A 22,101-nucleotide genomic window follows, 5' to 3' on the forward strand; every position below is an offset into this window, starting at 1 on the left:
GAATTTGGCCACATTTGGCCCAAATTTCGACGTTTTGTATGGAAATTGAGCCAAAAACGGGGTTTTGTCGCAAAATTCAGTACTTACCACTGATTTGCTTGATGCCCTTGGGCATTTTTTTGCTCAGTCTGACAGGATACAACAAAATATGGCCAAGGGATCCAAGAGGAGTCGGTGAAAGCCTCGAATTTGGCCACATTTGGCCCAAATTTCGACGTTTTGTATGGAAATTGAGCCAAAAACGGGGTTTTGTCGCAAAATTCAGTACTTACCACTGATTTGCTTGATGCCCTTGGGCATTTTTTTGCTCAGTCTGACAGGATACAACAAAATATGGCCAAGGGATCCAAGAGGAGTCGGTGAAAGCCTCGAATTTGGCCACATTTGGCCCAAATTTCGACGTTTTGTATGGAAATTGAGCCAAAAACGGGGTTTTGTCGCCAAATCCGGTACTTGCCAGCCTCTCTGTTGATTGTCTTTGTCATTTTCGTGCTCAGCCTGATAGGTTACAACAGAATATGTCCAAAGGCTCCAAGAAATCTCGGTGAAAGGCTCCAATTTGACGAAATAATCACAGAATTGACATTACAAGCAAATTCTAAGCATTTCTGTGCATTTGTCGCAAAATTCGGTACTTACCACTGAATTGGTTGATGCCCTTGGGCATTTCTTTGCTCAGCCTGACAGGATACAACAAAATATGGCCAAGGGATCCAAGAGGAGTCGGTGAAAGCCTCGAATTTGGCCACATTTGGCCCAAATTTCGACGTTTTGTATGGAAATTGAGCCAAAAACGGGGTTTTGTCGCAAAATTCAGTACTTACCACTGAATTGCTTGATGCCCTTGGGCATTTTTTTGCTCAGCCTGACAGGATACAACAAAATATGGCCAAGGGATCCAAGAGGAGTCGGTGAAAGCCTCGAATTTGGCCACATTTGGCCCAAATTTCGACGTTTTGTATGGAAATTGAGCCAAAAACGGGGTTTTGTCGCCAAATCCGGTACTTGCCAGCCTCTCTGTTGATTGTCTTTGTCATTTTCGTGCTCAGCCTGATAGGTTACAACAGAATATGTCCAAAGGCTCCAAGAAATCTCGGTGAAAGGTTCCAATTTGACGAAATAATCACAGAATTGACATTACAAGCAAATTCTAAGCATTTCTGTGCATTTGTCGCAAAATTCGGTACTTACCACTGAATTGGTTGATGCCCTTGGGCATTTTTTTGCTCAGCCTGACAGGATACAACAAAATATGGCCAAGGGATCCAAGAGGAGTCGGTGAAAGCCTCGAATTTGGCCACAGTTGGCCCAAATTTCGACGTTTTGTATGGAAATTGAGCCAAAAACGGGGTTTTGTCGCAAAATTCAGTACTTACCACTGAATTGCTTGATGCCCTTGGGCATTTTTTTGCTCAGCCTGACAGGATACAACAAAATATGGCCAAGGGATCCAAGAGGAGTCGGTGAAAGCCTCGAATTTGGCCACATTTGGCCCAAATTTCGACGTTTTGTATGGAAATTGAGCCAAAAACGGGGTTTTGTCGCCAAATCCAGTACTTGCCAGCCTCTCTGTTGATTGTCTTTGTCATTTTCGTGCTCAGCCTGATAGGTTACAACAGAATATGTCCAAAGGCTCCAAGAAATCTCGGTGAAAGGCTCCAATTTGACGAAATAATCACAGAATTGACATTACAAGCAAATTCTAAGCATTTCTGTGCATTTGTCGCAAAATTCGGTACTTACCACTGAATTGGTTGATGCCCTTGGGCATTTTTTTGCTCAGCCTGACAGGATACAACAAAATATGGCCAAGGGATCCAAGAGGAGTCGGTGAAAGCCTCGAATTTGGCCACATTTGGCCCAAATTTCGACGTTTTGTATGGAAATTGAGCCAAAAACGGGGTTTTGTCGCCAAATCCGGTACTTGCCAGCCTCTCTGTTGATTGTCTTTGTCATTTTCGTGCTCAGCCTGATAGGTTACAACAGAATATGTCCAAAGGCTCCAAGAAATCTCGGTGAAAGGCTCCAATTTGACGAAATAATCACAGAATTGACATTACAAGCAAATTCTAAGCATTTCTGTGCATTTGTCGCAAAATTCGGTACTTACCACTGAATTGGTTGATGCCCTTGGGCATTTTTTTGCTCAGCCTGACAGGATACAACAAAATATGGCCAAGGGATCCAAGAGGAGTCGGTGAAAGCCTCGAATTTGGCCACATTTGGCCCAAATTTCGACGTTTTGTATGGAAATTGAGCCAAAAACGGGGTTTTGTCGCAAAATTCAGTACTTACCACTGATTTGCTTGATGCCCTTGGGCATTTTTTTGCTCAGTCTGACAGGATACAACAAAATATGGCCAAGGGATCCAAGAGGAGTCGGTGAAAGCCTCGAATTTGGCCACATTTGGCCCAAATTTCGACGTTTTGTATGGAAATTGAGCCAAAAACGGGGTTTTGTCGCAAAATTCAGTGCTTACCACTGATTTGCTTGATGCCCTTGGGCATTTTTTTGCTCAGTCTGACAGGATACAACAAAATATGGCCAAGGGATCCAAGAGGAGTCGGTGAAAGCCTCGAATTTGGCCACATTTGGCCCAAATTTCGACGTTTTGTATGGAAATTGAGCCAAAAACGGGGTTTTGTCGCAAAATTCAGTACTTACCACTGATTTGCTTGATGCCCTTGGGCATTTTTTTGCTCAGTCTGACAGGATACAACAAAATATGGCCAAGGGATCCAAGAGGAGTCGGTGAAAGCCTCGAATTTGGCCACATTTGGCCCAAATTTCGACGTTTTGTATGGAAATTGAGCCAAAAACGGGGTTTTGTCGCAAAATTCAGTACTTACCACTGATTTGCTTGATGCCCTTGGGCATTTTTTTGCTCAGTCTGACAGGATACAACAAAATATGGCCAAGGGATCCAAGAGGAGTCGGTGAAAGCCTCGAATTTGGCCACATTTGGCCCAAATTTCGACGTTTTGTATGGAAATTGAGCCAAAAACGGGGTTTTGTCGCAAAATTCGGTACTTACCACTGAATTGGTTGATGCCCTTGGGCATTTTTTTGCTCAGCCTGACAGGATACAACAAAATATGGCCAAGGGATCCAAGAGGAGTCGGTGAAAGCCTCGAATTTGGCCACATTTGGCCCAAATTTCGACGTTTTGTATGGAAATTGAGCCAAAAACGGGGTTTTGTCGCAAAATTCAGTACTTACCACTGATTTGCTTGATGCCCTTGGGCATTTTTTTGCTCAGTCTGACAGGATACAACAAAATATGGCCAAGGGATCCAAGAGGAGTCGGTGAAAGCCTCGAATTTGGCCACATTTGGCCCAAATTTCGACGTTTTGTATGGAAATTGAGCCAAAAACGGGGTTTTGTCGCAAAATTCAGTACTTACCACTGATTTGCTTGATGCCCTTGGGCATTTTTTTGCTCAGTCTGACAGGATACAACAAAATATGGCCAAGGGATCCAAGAGGAGTCGGTGAAAGCCTCGAATTTGGCCACATTTGGCCCAAATTTCGACGTTTTGTATGGAAATTGAGCCAAAAACGGGGTTTTGTCGCAAAATTCAGTACTTACCACTGATTTGCTTGATGCCCTTGGGCATTTTTTTGCTCAGTCTGACAGGATACAACAAAATATGGCCAAGGGATCCAAGAGGAGTCGGTGAAAGCCTCGAATTTGGCCACATTTGGCCCAAATTTCGACGTTTTGTATGGAAATTGAGCCAAAAACGGGGTTTTGTCGCAAAATTCAGTACTTACCACTGATTTGCTTGATGCCCTTGGGCATTTTTTTGCTCAGCCTGACAGGATACAACAAAATATGGCCAAGGGATCCAAGAGGAGTCGGTGAAAGCCTCGAATTTGGCCACATTTGGCCCAAATTTCGACGTTTTGTATGGAAATTGAGCCAAAAACGGGGTTTTGTCGCCAAATCCGGTACTTGCCAGCCTCTCTGTTGATTGTCTTTGTCATTTTCGTGCTCAGCCTGATAGGTTACAACAGAATATGTCCAAAGGCTCCAAGAAATCTCGGTGAAAGGCTCCAATTTGACGAAATAATCACAGAATTGACATTACAAGCAAATTCTAAGCATTTCTGTGCATTTGTCGCAAAATTCGGTACTTACCACTGAATTGGTTGATGCCCTTGGGCATTTCTTTGCTCAGCCTGACAGGATACAACAAAATATGGCCAAGGGATCCAAGAGGAGTCGGTGAAAGCCTCGAATTTGGCCACATTTGGCCCAAATTTCGACGTTTTGTATGGAAATTGAGCCAAAAACGGGGTTTTGTCGCAAAATTCAGTACTTACCACTGATTTGCTTGATGCCCTTGGGCATTTTTTTGCTCAGTCTGACAGGATACAACAAAATATGGCCAAGGGATCCAAGAGGAGTCGGTGAAAGCCTCGAATTTGGCCACATTTGGCCCAAATTTCGACGTTTTGTATGGAAATTGAGCCAAAAACGGGGTTTTGTCGCAAAATTCAGTACTTACCACTGATTTGCTTGATGCCCTTGGGCATTTTTTTGCTCAGTCTGACAGGATACAACAAAATATGGCCAAGGGATCCAAGAGGAGTCGGTGAAAGCCTCGAATTTGGCCACATTTGGCCCAAATTTCGACGTTTTGTATGGAAATTGAGCCAAAAACGGGGTTTTGTCGCAAAATTCAGTACTTACCACTGATTTGCTTGATGCCCTTGGGCATTTTTTTGCTCAGTCTGACAGGATACAACATAATATGGCCAAGGGATCCAAGAGGAGTCGGTGAAAGCCTCGAATTTGGCCACATTTGGCCCAAATTTCGACGTTTTGTATGGAAATTGAGCCAAAAACGGGGTTTTGTCGCCAAATCCGGTACTTGCCAGCCTCTCTGTTGATTGTCTTTGTCATTTTCGTGCTCAGCCTGATAGGTTACAACAGAATATGTCCAAAGGCTCCAAGAAATCTCGGTGAAAGGCTCCAATTTGACGAAATAATCACAGAATTGACATTACAAGCAAATTCTAAGCATTTCTGTGCATTTGTCGCAAAATTCGGTACTTACCACTGAATTGGTTGATGCCCTTGGGCATTTCTTTGCTCAGCCTGACAGGATACAACAAAATATGGCCAAGGGATCCAAGAGGAGTCGGTGAAAGCCTCGAATTCGGCCACATTTGGCCCAAATTTCGACGTTTTGTATGGAAATTGAGCCAAAAACGGGGTTTTGTCGCAAAATTCAGTACTTACCACTGAATTGCTTGATGCCCTTGGGCATTTTTTTGCTCAGCCTGACAGGATACAACAAAATATGGCCAAGGGATCCAAGAGGAGTCGGTGAAAGCCTCGAATTTGGCCACATTTGGCCCAAATTTCGACGTTTTGTATGGAAATTGAGCCAAAAACGGTGTTTTGTCGCCAAATCCGGTACTTGCCAGCCTCTCTGTTGATTGTCTTTGTCATTTTCGTGCTCAGCCTGATAGGTTACAACAGAATATGTCCAAAGGCTCCAAGAAATCTCGGTGAAAGGTTCCAATTTGACGAAATAATCACAGAATTGACATTACAAGCAAATTCTAAGCATTTCTGTGCATTTGTCGCAAAATTCGGTACTTACCACTGAATTGGTTGATGCCCTTGGGCATTTTTTTGCTCAGCCTGACAGGATACAACAAAATATGGCCAAGGGATCCAAGAGGAGTCGGTGAAAGCCTCGAATTTGGCCACAGTTGGCCCAAATTTCGACGTTTTGTATGGAAATTGAGCCAAAAACGGGGTTTTGTCGCAAAATTCAGTACTTACCACTGAATTGCTTGATGCCCTTGGGCATTTTTTTGCTCAGCCTGACAGGATACAACAAAATATGGCCAAGGGATCCAAGAGGAGTCGGTGAAAGCCTCGAATTTGGCCACATTTGGCCCAAATTTCGACGTTTTGTATGGAAATTGAGCCAAAAACGGGGTTTTGTCGCCAAATCCGGTACTTGCCAGCCTCTCTGTTGATTGTCTTTGTCATTTTCGTGCTCAGCCTGATAGGTTACAACAGAATATGTCCAAAGGCTCCAAGAAATCTCGGTGAAAGGCTCCAATTTGACGAAATAATCACAGAATTGACATTACAAGCAAATTCTAAGCATTTCTGTGCATTTGTCGCAAAATTCGGTACTTACCACTGAATTGGTTGATGCCCTTGGGCATTTTTTTGCTCAGCCTGACAGGATACAACAAAATATGGCCAAGGGATCCAAGAGGAGTCGGTGAAAGCCTCGAATTTGGCCACATTTGGCCCAAATTTCGACGTTTTGTATGGAAATTGAGCCAAAAACGGGGTTTTGTCGCCAAATCCGGTACTTGCCAGCCTCTCTGTTGATTGTCTTTGTCATTTTCGTGCTCAGCCTGATAGGTTACAACAGAATATGTCCAAAGGCTCCAAGAAATCTCGGTGAAAGGCTCCAATTTGACGAAATAATCACAGAATTGACATTACAAGCAAATTCTAAGCATTTCTGTGCATTTGTCGCAAAATTCGGTACTTACCACTGAATTGGTTGATGCCCTTGGGCATTTTTTTGCTCAGCCTGACAGGATACAACAAAATATGGCCAAGGGATCCAAGAGGAGTCGGTGAAAGCCTCGAATTTGGCCACATTTGGCCCAAATTTCGACGTTTTGTATGGAAATTGAGCCAAAAACGGGGTTTTGTCGCAAAATTCAGTACTTACCACTGATTTGCTTGATGCCCTTGGGCATTTTTTTGCTCAGTCTGACAGGATACAACAAAATATGGCCAAGGGATCCAAGAGGAGTCGGTGAAAGCCTCGAATTTGGCCACATTTGGCCCAAATTTCGACGTTTTGTATGGAAATTTAGCCAAAAACGGGGTTTTGTCGCAAAATTCAGTACTTACCACTGATTTGCTTGATGCCCTTGGGCATTTTTTTGCTCAGTCTGACAGGATACAACAAAATATGGCCAAGGGATCCAAGAGGAGTCGGTGAAAGCCTCGAATTTGGCCACATTTGGCCCAAATTTCGACGTTTTGTATGGAAATTGAGCCAAAAACGGGGTTTTGTCGCAAAATTCAGTACTTACCACTGATTTGCTTGATGCCCTTGGGCATTTTTTTGCTCAGTCTGACAGGATACAACAAAATATGGCCAAGGGATCCAAGAGGAGTCGGTGAAAGCCTCGAATTTGGCCACATTTGGCCCAAATTTCGACGTTTTGTATGGAAATTGAGCCAAAAACGGGGTTTTGTCGCAAAATTCAGTACTTACCACTGATTTGCTTGATGCCCTTGGGCATTTTTTTGCTCAGTCTGACAGGATACAACAAAATATGGCCAAGGGATCCAAGAGGAGTCGGTGAAAGCCTCGAATTTGGCCACATTTGGCCCAAATTTCGACGTTTTGTATGGAAATTGAGCCAAAAACGGGGTTTTGTCGCAAAATTCGGTACTTACCACTGAATTGGTTGATGCCCTTGGGCATTTTTTTGCTCAGCCTGACAGGATACAACAAAATATGGCCAAGGGATCCAAGAGGAGTCGGTGAAAGCCTCGAATTTGGCCACATTTGGCCCAAATTTCGACGTTTTGTATGGAAATTGAGCCAAAAACGGGGTTTTGTCGCAAAATTCAGTACTTACCACTGATTTGCTTGATGCCCTTGGGCATTTTTTTGCTCAGTCTGACAGGATACAACAAAATATGGCCAAGGGATCCAAGAGGAGTCGGTGAAAGCCTCGAATTTGGCCACATTTGGCCCAAATTTCGACGTTTTGTATGGAAATTGAGCCAAAAACGGGGTTTTGTCGCAAAATTCAGTACTTACCACTGATTTGCTTGATGCCCTTGGGCATTTTTTTGCTCAGTCTGACAGGATACAACAAAATATGGCCAAGGGATCCAAGAGGAGTCGGTGAAAGCCTCGAATTTGGCCACATTTGGCCCAAATTTCGACGTTTTGTATGGAAATTGAGCCAAAAACGGGGTTTTGTCGCAAAATTCAGTACTTACCACTGATTTGCTTGATGCCCTTGGGCATTTTTTTGCTCAGTCTGACAGGATACAACAAAATATGGCCAAGGGATCCAAGAGGAGTCGGTGAAAGCCTCGAATTTGGCCACATTTGGCCCAAATTTCGACGTTTTGTATGGAAATTGAGCCAAAAACGGGGTTTTGTCGCAAAATTCAGTACTTACCACTGATTTGCTTGATGCCCTTGGGCATTTTTTTGCTCAGCCTGACAGGATACAACAAAATATGGCCAAGGGATCCAAGAGGAGTCGGTGAAAGCCTCGAATTTGGCCACATTTGGCCCAAATTTCGACGTTTTGTATGGAAATTGAGCCAAAAACGGGGTTTTGTCGCCAAATCCGGTACTTGCCAGCCTCTCTGTTGATTGTCTTTGTCATTTTCGTGCTCAGCCTGATAGGTTACAACAGAATATGTCCAAAGGCTCCAAGAAATCTCGGTGAAAGGCTCCAATTTGACGAAATAATCACAGAATTGACATTACAAGCAAATTCTAAGCATTTCTGTGCATTTGTCGCAAAATTCGGTACTTACCACTGAATTGGTTGATGCCCTTGGGCATTTCTTTGCTCAGCCTGACAGGATACAACAAAATATGGCCAAGGGATCCAAGAGGAGTCGGTGAAAGCCTCGAATTTGGCCACATTTGGCCCAAATTTCGACGTTTTGTATGGAAATTGAGCCAAAAACGGGGTTTTGTCGCAAAATTCAGTACTTACCACTGATTTGCTTGATGCCCTTGGGCATTTTTTTGCTCAGTCTGACAGGATACAACAAAATATGGCCAAGGGATCCAAGAGGAGTCGGTGAAAGCCTCGAATTTGGCCACATTTGGCCCAAATTTCGACGTTTTGTATGGAAATTGAGCCAAAAACGGGGTTTTGTCGCAAAATTCAGTACTTACCACTGATTTGCTTGATGCCCTTGGGCATTTTTTTGCTCAGTCTGACAGGATACAACAAAATATGGCCAAGGGATCCAAGAGGAGTCGGTGAAAGCCTCGAATTTGGCCACATTTGGCCCAAATTTCGACGTTTTGTATGGAAATTGAGCCAAAAACGGGGTTTTGTCGCAAAATTCAGTACTTACCACTGATTTGCTTGATGCCCTTGGGCATTTTTTTGCTCAGTCTGACAGGATACAACAAAATATGGCCAAGGGATCCAAGAGGAGTCGGTGAAAGCCTCGAATTTGGCCACATTTGGCCCAAATTTCGACGTTTTGTATGGAAATTGAGCCAAAAACGGGGTTTTGTCGCCAAATCCGGTACTTGCCAGCCTCTCTGTTGATTGTCTTTGTCATTTTCGTGCTCAGCCTGATAGGTTACAACAGAATATGTCCAAAGGCTCCAAGAAATCTCGGTGAAAGGCTCCAATTTGACGAAATAATCACAGAATTGACATTACAAGCAAATTCTAAGCATTTCTGTGCATTTGTCGCAAAATTCGGTACTTACCACTGAATTGGTTGATGCCCTTGGGCATTTCTTTGCTCAGCCTGACAGGATACAACAAAATATGGCCAAGGGATCCAAGAGGAGTCGGTGAAAGCCTCGAATTTGGCCACATTTGGCCCAAATTTCGACGTTTTGTATGGAAATTGAGCCAAAAACGGGGTTTTGTCGCAAAATTCAGTACTTACCACTGAATTGCTTGATGCCCTTGGGCATTTTTTTGCTCAGCCTGACAGGATACAACAAAATATGGCCAAGGGATCCAAGAGGAGTCGGTGAAAGCCTCGAATTTGGCCACATTTGGCCCAAATTTCGACGTTTTGTATGGAAATTGAGCCAAAAACGGGGTTTTGTCGCCAAATCCGGTACTTGCCAGCCTCTCTGTTGATTGTCTTTGTCATTTTCGTGCTCAGCCTGATAGGTTACAACAGAATATGTCCAAAGGCTCCAAGAAATCTCGGTGAAAGGTTCCAATTTGACGAAATAATCACAGAATTGACATTACAAGCAAATTCTAAGCATTTCTGTGCATTTGTCGCAAAATTCGGTACTTACCACTGAATTGGTTGATGCCCTTGGGCATTTTTTTGCTCAGCCTGACAGGATACAACAAAATATGGCCAAGGGATCCAAGAGGAGTCGGTGAAAGCCTCGAATTTGGCCACAGTTGGCCCAAATTTCGACGTTTTGTATGGAAATTGAGCCAAAAACGGGGTTTTGTCGCAAAATTCAGTACTTACCACTGAATTGCTTGATGCCCTTGGGCATTTTTTTGCTCAGCCTGACAGGATACAACAAAATATGGCCAAGGGATCCAAGAGGAGTCGGTGAAAGCCTCGAATTTGGCCACATTTGGCCCAAATTTCGACGTTTTGTATGGAAATTGAGCCAAAAACGGGGTTTTGTCGCCAAATCCGGTACTTGCCAGCCTCTCTGTTGATTGTCTTTGTCATTTTCGTGCTCAGCCTGATAGGTTACAACAGAATATGTCCAAAGGCTCCAAGAAATCTCGGTGAAAGGCTCCAATTTGACGAAATAATCACAGAATTGACATTACAAGCAAATTCTAAGCATTTCTGTGCATTTGTCGCAAAATTCGGTACTTACCACTGAATTGGTTGATGCCCTTGGGCATTTTTTTGCTCAGCCTGACAGGATACAACAAAATATGGCCAAGGGATCCAAGAGGAGTCGGTGAAAGCCTCGAATTTGGCCACATTTGGCCCAAATTTCGACGTTTTGTATGGAAATTGAGCCAAAAACGGGGTTTTGTCGCCAAATCCGGTACTTGCCAGCCTCTCTGTTGATTGTCTTTGTCATTTTCGTGCTCAGCCTGATAGGTTACAACAGAATATGTCCAAAGGCTCCAAGAAATCTCGGTGAAAGGCTCCAATTTGACGAAATAATCACAGAATTGACATTACAAGCAAATTCTAAGCATTTCTGTGCATTTGTCGCAAAATTCGGTACTTACCACTGAATTGGTTGATGCCCTTGGGCATTTTTTTGCTCAGCCTGACAGGATACAACAAAATATGGCCAAGGGATCCAAGAGGAGTCGGTGAAAGCCTCGAATTTGGCCACATTTGGCCCAAATTTCGACGTTTTGTATGGAAATTGAGCCAAAAACGGGGTTTTGTCGCAAAATTCAGTACTTACCACTGATTTGCTTGATGCCCTTGGGCATTTTTTTGCTCAGTCTGACAGGATACAACAAAATATGGCCAAGGGATCCAAGAGGAGTCGGTGAAAGCCTCGAATTTGGCCACATTTGGCCCAAATTTCGACGTTTTGTATGGAAATTGAGCCAAAAACGGGGTTTTGTCGCAAAATTCAGTACTTACCACTGATTTGCTTGATGCCCTTGGGCATTTTTTTGCTCAGTCTGACAGGATACAACAAAATATGGCCAAGGGATCCAAGAGGAGTCGGTGAAAGCCTCGAATTTGGCCACATTTGGCCCAAATTTCGACGTTTTGTATGGAAATTGAGCCAAAAACGGGGTTTTGTCGCAAAATTCAGTACTTACCACTGATTTGCTTGATGCCCTTGGGCATTTTTTTGCTCAGTCTGACAGGATACAACAAAATATGGCCAAGGGATCCAAGAGGAGTCGGTGAAAGCCTCGAATTTGGCCACATTTGGCCCAAATTTCGACGTTTTGTATGGAAATTGAGCCAAAAACGGGGTTTTGTCGCAAAATTCGGTACTTACCACTGAATTGGTTGATGCCCTTGGGCATTTTTTTGCTCAGCCTGACAGGATACAACAAAATATGGCCAAGGGATCCAAGAGGAGTCGGTGAAAGCCTCGAATTTGGCCACATTTGGCCCAAATTTCGACGTTTTGTATGGAAATTGAGCCAAAAACGGGGTTTTGTCGCAAAATTCAGTACTTACCACTGATTTGCTTGATGCCCTTGGGCATTTTTTTGCTCAGTCTGACAGGATACAACAAAATATGGCAAAGGGATCCAAGAGGAGTCGGTGAAAGCCTCGAATTTGGCCACATTTGGCCCAAATTTCGACGTTTTGTATGGAAATTGAGCCAAAAACGGGGTTTTGTCGCAAAATTCAGTACTTACCACTGATTTGCTTGATGCCCTTGGGCATTTTTTTGCTCAGTCTGACAGGATACAACAAAATATGGCCAAGGGATCCAAGAGGAGTCGGTGAAAGCCTCGAATTTGGCCACATTTGGCCCAAATTTCGACGTTTTGTATGGAAATTGAGCCAAAAACGGGGTTTTGTCGCAAAATTCGGTACTTACCACTGAATTGGTTGATGCCCTTGGGCATTTTTTTGCTCAGCCTGACAGGATACAACAAAATATGGCCAAGGGATCCAAGAGGAGTCGGTGAAAGCCTCGAATTTGGCCACATTTGGCCCAAATTTCGACGTTTTGTATGGAAATTGAGCCAAAAACGGGGTTTTGTCGCAAAATTCAGTACTTACCACTGATTTGCTTGATGCCCTTGGGCATTTTTTTGCTCAGTCTGACAGGATACAACAAAATATGGCCAAGGGATCCAAGAGGAGTCGGTGAAAGCCTCGAATTTGGCCACATTTGGCCCAAATTTCGACGTTTTGTATGGAAATTGAGCCAAAAACGGGGTTTTGTCGCAAAATTCAGTACTTACCACTGATTTGCTTGATGCCCTTGGGCATTTTTTTGCTCAGTCTGACAGGATACAACAAAATATGGCCAAGGGATCCAAGAGGAGTCGGTGAAAGCCTCGAATTTGGCCACATTTGGCCCAAATTTCGACGTTTTGTATGGAAATTGAGCCAAAAACGGGGTTTTGTCGCAAAATTCAGTACTTACCACTGATTTGCTTGATGCCCTTGGGCATTTTTTTGCTCAGTCTGACAGGATACAACAAAATATGGCCAAGGGATCCAAGAGGAGTCGGTGAAAGCCTCGAATTTGGCCACATTTGGCCCAAATTTCGACGTTTTGTATGGAAATTGAGCCAAAAACGGGGTTTTGTCGCAAAATTCGGTACTTACCACTGAATTGGTTGATGCCCTTGGGCATTTTTTTGCTCAGCCTGACAGGATACAACAAAATATGGCCAAGGGATCCAAGAGGAGTCGGTGAAAGCCTCGAATTTGGCCACATTTGGCCCAAATTTCGACGTTTTGTATGGAAATTGAGCCAAAAACGGGGTTTTGTCGCAAAATTCAGTACTTACCACTGATTTGCTTGATGCCCTTGGGCATTTTTTTGCTCAGTCTGACAGGATACAACAAAATATGGCCAAGGGATCCAAGAGGAGTCGGTGAAAGCCTCGAATTTGGCCACATTTGGCCCAAATTTCGACGTTTTGTATGGAAATTGAGCCAAAAACGGGGTTTTGTCGCAAAATTCAGTACTTACCACTGATTTGCTTGATGCCCTTGGGCATTTTTTTGCTCAGTCTGACAGGATACAACAAAATATGGCCAAGGGATCCAAGAGGAGTCGGTGAAAGCCTCGAATTTGGCCACATTTGGCCCAAATTTCGACGTTTTGTATGGAAATTGAGCCAAAAACGGGGTTTTGTCGCAAAATTCGGTACTTACCACTGAATTGGTTGATGCCCTTGGGCATTTTTTTGCTCAGTCTGACAGGATACAACAAAATATGGCCAAGGGATCCAAGAGGAGTCGGTGAAAGCCTCGAATTTGGCCACATTTGGCCCAAATTTCGACGTTTTGTATGGAAATTGAGCCAAAAACGGGGTTTTGTCGCAAAATTCAGTACTTACCACTGATTTGCTTGATGCCCTTGGGCATTTTTTTGCTCAGTCTGACAGGATACAACAAAATATGGCCAAGGGATCCAAGAGGAGTCGGTGAAAGCCTCGAATTTGGCCACATTTGGCCCAAATTTCGACGTTTTGTATGGAAATTGAGCCAAAAACGGGGTTTTGTCGCAAAATTCAGTACTTACCACTGATTTGCTTGATGCCCTTGGGCATTTTTTTGCTCAGTCTGACAGGATACAACAAAATATGGCCAAGGGATCCAAGAGGAGTCGGTGAAAGCCTCGAATTTGGCCACATTTGGCCCAAATTTCGACGTTTTGTATGGAAATTGAGCCAAAAACGGGGTTTTGTCGCAAAATTCAGTACTTACCACTGATTTGCTTGATGCCCTTGGGCATTTTTTTGCTCAGTCTGACAGGATACAACAAAATATGGCCAAGGGATCCAAGAGGAGTCGGTGAAAGCCTCGAATTTGGCCACATTTGGCCCAAATTTCGACGTTTTGTATGGAAATTGAGCCAAAAACGGGGTTTTGTCGCAAAATTCAGTACTTACCACTGATTTGCTTGATGCCCTTGGGCATTTTTTTGCTCAGTCTGACAGGATACAACAAAATATGGCCAAGGGATCCAAGAGGAGTCGGTGAAAGCCTCGAATTTGGCCACATTTGGCCCAAATTTCGACGTTTTGTATGGAAATTGAGCCAAAAACGGGGTTTTGTCGCAAAATTCAGTACTTACCACTGATTTGCTTGATGCCCTTGGGCATTTTTTTGCTCAGTCTGACAGGATACAACAAAATATGGCCAAGGGATCCAAGAGGAGTCGGTGAAAGCCTCGAATTTGGCCACATTTGGCCCAAATTTCGACGTTTTGTATGGAAATTGAGCCAAAAACGGGGTTTTGTCGCAAAATTCGGTACTTACCACTGAATTGGTTGATGCCCTTGGGCATTTTTTTGCTCAGCCTGACAGGATACAACAAAATATGGCCAAGGGATCCAAGAGGAGTCGGTGAAAGCCTCGAATTTGGCCACATTTGGCCCAAATTTCGACGTTTTGTATGGAAATTGAGCCAAAAACGGGGTTTTGTCGCAAAATTCAGTACTTACCACTGATTTGCTTGATGCCCTTGGGCATTTTTTTGCTCAGTCTGACAGGATACAACAAAATATGGCCAAGGGATCCAAGAGGAGTCGGTGAAAGCCTCGAATTTGGCCACATTTGGCCCAAATTTCGACGTTTTGTATGGAAATTGAGCCAAAAACGGGGTTTTGTCGCAAAATTCAGTACTTACCACTGATTTGCTTGATGCCCTTGGGCATTTTTTTGCTCAGTCTGACAGGATACAACAAAATATGGCCAAGGGATCCAAGAGGAGTCGGTGAAAGCCTCGAATTTGGCCACATTTGGCCCAAATTTCGACGTTTTGTATGGAAATTGAGCCAAAAACGGGGTTTTGTCGCAAAATTCAGTACTTACCACTGATTTGCTTGATGCCCTTGGGCATTTTTTTGCTCAGTCTGACAGGATACAACAAAATATGGCCAAGGGATCCAAGAGGAGTCGGTGAAAGCCTCGAATTTGGCCACATTTGGCCCAAATTTCGACGTTTTGTATGGAAATTGAGCCAAAAACGGGGTTTTGTCGCAAAATTCAGTACTTACCACTGATTTGCTTGATGCCCTTGGGCATTTTTTTGCTCAGCCTGACAGGATACAACAAAATATGGCCAAGGGATCCAAGAGGAGTTGGTGAAAGCCTCGAATTTGGCCACATTTGGCCCAAATTTCGACGTTTTGTATGGAAATTGAGCCAAAAACGGGGTTTTGTCGCAAAATTCAGTACTTACCACTGATTTGCTTGATGCCCTTGGGCATTTTTTTGCTCAGTCTGACAGGATACAACAAAATATGGCCAAGGGATCCAAGAGGAGTCGGTGAAAGCCTCGAATTTGGCCACATTTGGCCCAAATTTCGACGTTTTGTATGGAAATTGAGCCAAAAACGGGGTTTTGTCGCCAAATCCGGTACTTGCCAGCCTCTCTGTTGATTGTCTTTGTCATTTTCGTGCTCAGCCTGATAGGTTACAACAGAATATGTCCAAAGGCTCCAAGAAATCTCGGTGAAAGGCTCCAATTTGACGAAATAATCACAGAATTGACATTACAAGCAAATTCTAAGCATTTCTGTGCATTTGTCGCAAAATTCGGTACTTACCACTGAATTGGTTGATGCCCTTGGGCATTTCTTTGCTCAGCCTGACAGGATACAACAAAATATGGCCAAGGGATCCAAGAGGAGTCGGTGAAAGCCTCGAATTTGGCCACATTTGGCCCAAATTTCGACGTTTTGTATGGAAATTGAGCCAAAAACGGGGTTTTGTCGCAAAATTCAGTACTTACCACTGAATTGCTTGATGCCCTTGGGCATTTTTTTGCTCAGCCTGACAGGATACAACAAAATATGGCCAAGGGATCCAAGAGGAGTCGGTGAAAGCCTCGAATTTGGCCACATTTGGCCCAAATTTCGACGTTTTGTATGGAAATTGAGCCAAAAACGGGGTTTTGTCGCCAAATCCGGTACTTGCCAGCCTCTCTGTTGATTGTCTTTGTCATTTTCGTGCTCAGCCTGATAGGTTACAACAGAATATGTCCAAAGGCTCCAAGAAATCTCGGTGAAAGGTTCCAATTTGACGAAATAATCACAGAATTGACATTACAAGCAAATTCTAAGCATTTCTGTGCATTTGTCGCAAAATTCGGTACTTACCACTGAATTGGTTGATGCCCTTGGGCATTTTTTTGCTCAGCCTGACAGGATACAACAAAATATGGCCAAGGGATCCAAGAGGAGTCGGTGAAAGCCTCGAATTTGGCCACAGTTGGCCCAAATTTCGACGTTTTGTATGGAAATTGAGCCAAAAACGGGGTTTTGTCGCAAAATTCAGTACTTACCACTGAATTGGTTGATGCCCTTGGGCATTTTTTTGCTCAGCCTGACAGGATACAACAAAATATGGCCAAGGGATCCAAGAGGAGTCGGTGAAAGCCTCGAATTTGGCCACATTTGGCCCAAATTTCGACGTTTTGTATGGAAATTGAGCCAAAAACGGGGTTTTGTCGCCAAATCCGGTACTTGCCAGCCTCTCTGTTGATTGTCTTTGTCATTTTCGTGCTCAGCCTGATAGGTTACAACAGAATATGTCCAAAGGCTCCAAGAAATCTCGGTGAAAGGCTCCAATTTGACGAAATAATCACAGAATTGACATTACAAGCAAATTCTAAGCATTTCTGTGCATTTGTCGCAAAATTCGGTACATACCACTGAATTGGTTGATGCCCTTGGGCATTTTTTTGCTCAGCCTGACAGGATACAACAAAATATGGCCAAGGGATCCAAGAGGAGTCGGTGAAAGCCTCGAATTTGGCCACATTTGGCCCAAATTTCGACGTTTTGTATGGAAATTGAGCCAAAAACGGGGTTTTGTCGCCAAATCCGATACTTGCCAGCCTCTCTGTTGATTGTCTTTGTCATTTTCGTGCTCAGCCTGATAGGTTACAACAGAATATGTCCAAAGGCTCCAAGAAATCTCGGTGAAAGGCTCCAATTTGACGAAATAATCACAGAATTGACATTACAAGCAAATTCTAAGCATTTCTGTGCATTTGTCGCAAAATTCGGTACTTACCACTGAATTGGTTGATGCCCTTGGGCATTTTTTTGCTCAGCCTGACAGGATACAACAAAATATGGCCAAGGGATCCAAGAGGAGTCGGTGAAAGCCTCGAATTTGGCCACATTTGGCCCAAATTTCGACGTTTTGTATGGAAATTGAGCCAAAAACGGGGTTTTGTCGCAAAATTCAGTACTTACCACTGATTTGCTTGATGCCCTTGGGCATTTTTTTGCTCAGTCTGACAGGATACAACAAAATATGGCCAAGGGATCCAAGAGGAGTCGGTGAAAGCCTCGAATTTGGCCACATTTGGCCCAAATTTCGACGTTTTGTATGGAAATTGAGCCAAAAACGGGGTTTTGTCGCAAAATTCAGTACTTACCACTGATTTGCTTGATGCCCTTGGGCATTTTTTTGCTCAGTCTGACAGGATACAACAAAATATGGCCAAGGGATCCAAGAGGAGTCGGTGAAAGCCTCGAATTTGGCCACATTTGGCCCAAATTTCGACGTTTTGTATGGAAATTGAGCCAAAAACGGGGTTTTGTCGCAAAATTCAGTACTTACCACTGATTTGCTTGATGCCCTTGGGCATTTTTTTGCTCAGTCTGACAGGATACAACAAAATATGGCCAAGGGATCCAAGAGGAGTCGGTGAAAGCCTCGAATTTGGCCACATTTGGCCCAAATTTCGACGTTTTGTATGGAAATTGAGCCAAAAACGGGGTTTTGTCGCAAAATTCGGTACTTACCACTGAATTGGTTGATGCCCTTGGGCATTTTTTTGCTCAGCCTGACAGGATACAACAAAATATGGCCAAGGGATCCAAGAGGAGTCGGTGAAAGCCTCGAATTTGGCCACATTTGGCCCAAATTTCGACGTTTTGTATGGAAATTGAGCCAAAAACGGGGTTTTGTCGCAAAATTCAGTACTTACCACTGATTTGCTTGATGCCCTTGGGCATTTTTTTGCTCAGTCTGACAGGATACAACAAAATATGGCCAAGGGATCCAAGAGGAGTCGGTGAAAGCCTCGAATTTGGCCACATTTGGCCCAAATTTCGACGTTTTGTATGGAAATTGAGCCAAAAACGGGGTTTTGTCGCAAAATTCAGTACTTACCACTGATTTGCTTGATGCCCTTGGGCATTTTTTTGCTCAGTCTGACAGGATACAACAAAATATGGCCAAGGGATCCAAGAGGAGTCGGTGAAAGCCTCGAATTTGGCCACATTTGGCCCAAATTTCGACGTTTTGTATGGAAATTGAGCCAAAAACGGGGTTTTGTCGCAAAATTCGGTACTTACCACTGAATTGGTTGATGCCCTTGGGCATTTTTTTGCTCAGCCTGACAGGATACAACAAAATATGGCCAAGGGATCCAAGAGGAGTCGGTGAAAGCCTCGAATTTGGCCACATTTGGCCCAAATTTCGACGTTTTGTATGGAAATTGAGCCAAAAACGGGGTTTTGTCGCAAAATTCAGTACTTACCACTGATTTGCTTGATGCCCTTGGGCATTTTTTTGCTCAGTCTGACAGGATACAACAAAATATGGCCAAGGGATCCAAGAGGAGTCGGTGAAAGCCTCGAATTTGGCCACATTTGGCCCAAATTTCGACGTTTTGTATGGAAATTGAGCCAAAAACGGGGTTTTGTCGCAAAATTCAGTACTTACCACTGATTTGCTTGATGCCCTTGGGCATTTTTTTGCTCAGTCTGACAGGATACAACAAAATATGGCCAAGGGATCCAAGAGGAGTCGGTGAAAGCCTCGAATTTGGCCACATTTGGCCCAAATTTCGACGTTTTGTATGGAAATTGAGCCAAAAACGGGGTTTTGTCGCAAAATTCGGTACTTACCACTGAATTGGTTGATGCCCTTGGGCATTTTTTTGCTCAGCCTGACAGGATACAACAAAATATGGCCAAGGGATCCAAGAGGAGTCGGTGAAAGCCTCGAATTTGGCCACATTTGGCCCAAATTTCGACGTTTTGTATGGAAATTGAGCCAAAAACGGGGTTTTGTCGCAAAATTCAGTACTTACCACTGATTTGCTTGATGCCCTTGGGCATTTTTTTGCTCAGTCTGACAGGATACAACAAAATATGGCCAAGGGATCCAAGAGGAGTCGGTGAAAGCCTCGAATTTGGCCACATTTGGCCCAAATTTCGACGTTTTGTATGGAAATTGAGCCAAAAACGGGGTTTTGTCGCAAAATTCAGTACTTACCACTGATTTGCTTGATGCCCTTGGGCATTTTTTTGCTCAGTCTGACAGGATACAACAAAATATGGCCAAGGGATCCAAGAGGAGTCGGTGAAAGCCTCGAATTTGGCCACATTTGGCCCAAATTTCGACGTTTTGTATGGAAATTGAGCCAAAAACGGGGTTTTGTCGCAAAATTCAGTACTTACCACTGATTTGCTTGATGCCCTTGGGCATTTTTTTGCTCAGTCTGACAGGATACAACAAAATATGGCCAAGGGATCCAAGAGGAGTCGGTGAAAGCCTCGAATTTGGCCACATTTGGCCCAAATTTCGACGTTTTGTATGGAAATTGAGCCAAAAACGGGGTTTTGTCGCCAAATCCGGTACTTGCCAGCCTCTCTGTTGATTGTCTTTGTCATTTTCGTGCTCAGCCTGATAGGTTACAACAGAATATGTCCAAAGGCTCCAAGAAATCTCGGTGAAAGGCTCCAATTTGACGAAATAATCACAGAATTGACATTACAAGCAAATTCTAAGCATTTCTGTGCATTTGTCGCAAAATTCGGTACTTACCACTGAATTGGTTGATGCCCTTGGGCATTTTTTTGCTCAGCCTGACAGGATACAACAAAATATGGCCAAGGGATCCAAGAGGAGTCGGTGAAAGCCTCGAATTTGGCCACATTTGGCCCAAATTTCGACGTTTTGTATGGAAATTGAGCCAAAAACGGGGTTTTGTCGCAAAATTCAGTACTTACCACTGAATTGCTTGATGCCCTTGGGCATTTTTTTGCTCAGCCTGACAGGATACAACAAAATATGGCCAAGGGATCCAAGAGGAGTCGGTGAGAGCCTCGAATTTGGCCACATTTGGCCCAAATTTCGACGTTTTGTATGGAAATTGAGCCAAAAACGGGGTTTTGTCGCCAAATCCGGTACTTGCCAGCCTCTCTGTTGATTGTCTTTGTCATTTTCGTGCTCAGCCTGATAGGTTACAACAGAATATGTCCAAAGGCTCCAAGAAATCTCGGTGAAAGGTTCCAATTTGACGAAATAATCACAGAATTGACATTACAAGCAAATTCTAAGCATTTCTGTGCATTTGTCGCAAAATTCGGTACTTACCACTGAATTGGTTGATGCCCTTGGGCATTTTTTTGCTCAGCCTGACAGGATACAACAAAATATGGCCAAGGGATCCAAGAGGAGTCGGTGAAAGCCTCGAATTTGGCCACATTTGGCCCAAATTTCGACGTTTTGTATGGAAATTGAGCCAAAAACAGGGTTTTGTCGCAAAATTCAGTACTTACCACTGAATTGCTTGATGCCCTTGGGCATTTTTTTGCTCAGCCTGACAGGATACAACAAAATATGGCCAAGGGATCCAAGAGGAGTCGGTGAAAGCCTCGAATTTGGCCACATTTGGCCCAAATTTCGACGTTTTGTATGGAAATTGAGCCAAAAACGGGGTTTTGTCGCCAAATCCGGTACTTGCCAGCCTCTCTGTTGATTGTCTTTGTCATTTTCGTGCTCAGCCTGATAGTTTACAACAGAATATGTCCAAAGGCTCCAAGAAATCTCGGTGAAAGGCTCCAATTTGACGAAATAATCACAGAATTGACATTACAAGCAAATTCTAAGCATTTCTGTGCATTTGTCGCAAAATTCGGTACTTACCACTGAATTGGTTGATGCCCTTGGGCATTTTTTTGCTCAGCCTGACAGGATACAACAAAATATGGCCAAGGGATCCAAGAGGAGTCGGTGAAAGCCTCGAATTTGGCCACATTTGGCCCAAATTTCGACGTTTTGTATGGAAATTGAGCCAAAAACGGGGTTTTGTCGCCAAATCCGGTACTTGCCAGCCTCTCTGTTGATTGTCTTTGTCATTTTCGTGCTCAGCCTGATAGGTTACAACAGAATATGTCCAAAGGCTCCAAGAAATCTCGGTGAAAGGCTCCAATTTGACGAAATAATCACAGAATTGACATTACAAGCAAATTCTAAGCATTTCTGTGCATTTGTCGCAAAATTCGGTACTTACCACTGAATTGGTTGATGCCCTTGGGCATTTTTTTGCTCAGCCTGACAGGATACAACAAAATATGGCCAAGGGATCCAAGAGGAGTCGGTGAAAGCCTCGAATTTGGCCACATTTGGCCCAAATTTCGACGTTTTGTATGGAAATTGAGCCAAAAACGGGGTTTTGTCGCCAAATCCGGTACTTGCCAGCCTCTCTGTTGATTGTCTTTGTCATTTTCGTGCTCAGCCTGATAGGTTACAACAGAATATGTCCAAAGGCTCCAAGAAATCTCGGTGAAAGGCTCAAATTTGACGAAATAATCACAGAATTGACATTACAAGCAAATTCTAAGCATTTCTGTGCATTTGTCGCAAAATTCGGAACTTACCACTGAATTGGTTGATGCCCTTGGGCATTTTTTTGCTCAGCCTGACAGGATACAACAAAATATGGCCA

The sequence above is a fragment of the Hydra viridissima genome, unplaced genomic scaffold (assembly GCF_058129835.1).
Source record: "Hydra viridissima isolate aposymbiotic clone 2 unplaced genomic scaffold, HvirCarnegie_v1 scaffold_6, whole genome shotgun sequence".
Lineage (NCBI taxonomy): Eukaryota > Metazoa > Cnidaria > Hydrozoa > Anthoathecata > Hydridae > Hydra > Hydra viridissima.